We start from the raw sequence: 1,294 nt of genomic DNA, 5'->3' as shown, positions 1-1,294 counted from the left end.
CAGGAAAGTTAGGATTAGTCAGGAAAATTAGGTTTAGTCAGGGAAGTTAGGTTTAGTCAGGGAAGTTAGGTTTAGTCAGGAAAGTTAGGATTAGTCAGGAAAGTTAGGATTAGTCAGGAAAATTAGGTTTAGTCAGGGAAGTTAGGTTTAGTCAGGGAAGTTAGGTTTAGTCAGGAAAGTTAGGATTAGTCAGGAGAGTTAGGATTAGTCAGGGAAGTTAGGTTTAGTCAGGGAAGTTAGGTTTAGTCAGGGAAGTTAGGTTTAGTCAGGGAAGTTAGGATTAGTCAGGGAAGTTAGTATTAGTCAGGAAAGTTAGGATTAGTCAGGAAAGTTAGGTTTGGTCAGGGAAGTTAGGATTAGTCAGGAAAGTTAGGTTTAGTCAGGGAAGTTAGGATTAGTCAGGAAAGTTAGGATTAGTCAGGAAAATTAGGTTTAGTCAGGGAAGTTAGGTTTAGTCAGGGAAGTTAGGTTTAGTCAGGAAAGTTAGGATTAGTCAGGGAAGTTAGGATTAGTCAGGAAAGTTAGGTTCAGTCAGGGAAGTTAGGATTAGTCAGGAAAGTTAGGTTTGATCAGGGAAGTTAGGATTAGTCAGGGAAGTTAGGATTAGTCAGGGAAGTTAGGATTAGTCAGGAAAGTTAGGTTCAGTCAGGGAAGTTAGGATTAGTCAGGAAAGTTAGGTTCAGTCAGGGAAGTTAGGATTAGTCAGGGAAGTTAGGATTAGTCAGGGAAGTTAGGTTCAGTCAGGAAAGTTAGGTTTAGTCAGGGAAGTTAGGATTAGTCAGGGAAGTTAGGATTAGTCAGGAAAGTTAGGATTAGTCAGGAAAGTTAGGTTTGGTCAGGGAAGTTAGGATTAGCCAGGAAAGTTAGGTTTAGTCAGGGAAGTTAGGATTAGTCAGGAAAGTTAGGATTAGTCAGGAAAGTTAGGTTTAGTCAGGGAAGTTAGGTTTAGTCAGGGGAGTTAGGTTTAGTCATCAAAACCAGTTAGGTTTATGAAAAGCATCACAAACTCTTAACCCCCCCTCTCAGCACTCAATCCTTCGTCTCTCTGGATGTCACATCGTCACCTGGATTCCTTTAATCTGCAGTGAAAACATTCCATTAACGGACCTTTCACGCTGAGCGACAGAAAACCAATCATCGTAATTAGTGAAGAATCTGTCCGTGACCGACGAGGCCTCACTCAAACACAGGAGTGGGGGGGAGGGGGGGGGTCTCGGTTCAGGTGACTCTGAGTTTGACTGACGGCGGTGACGGTCTGTGTTCTGTCTTCACGCGTCACTCGTTCCTCCGCACA

Source organism: Eutrigla gurnardus, assembly GCF_963514095.1.
Source record: "Eutrigla gurnardus genome assembly, chromosome: 23".
Classification (NCBI taxonomy): Eukaryota; Metazoa; Chordata; class Actinopteri; order Perciformes; family Triglidae; genus Eutrigla; species Eutrigla gurnardus.
Note: the sequence above shows the minus strand (reverse complement) of the source record.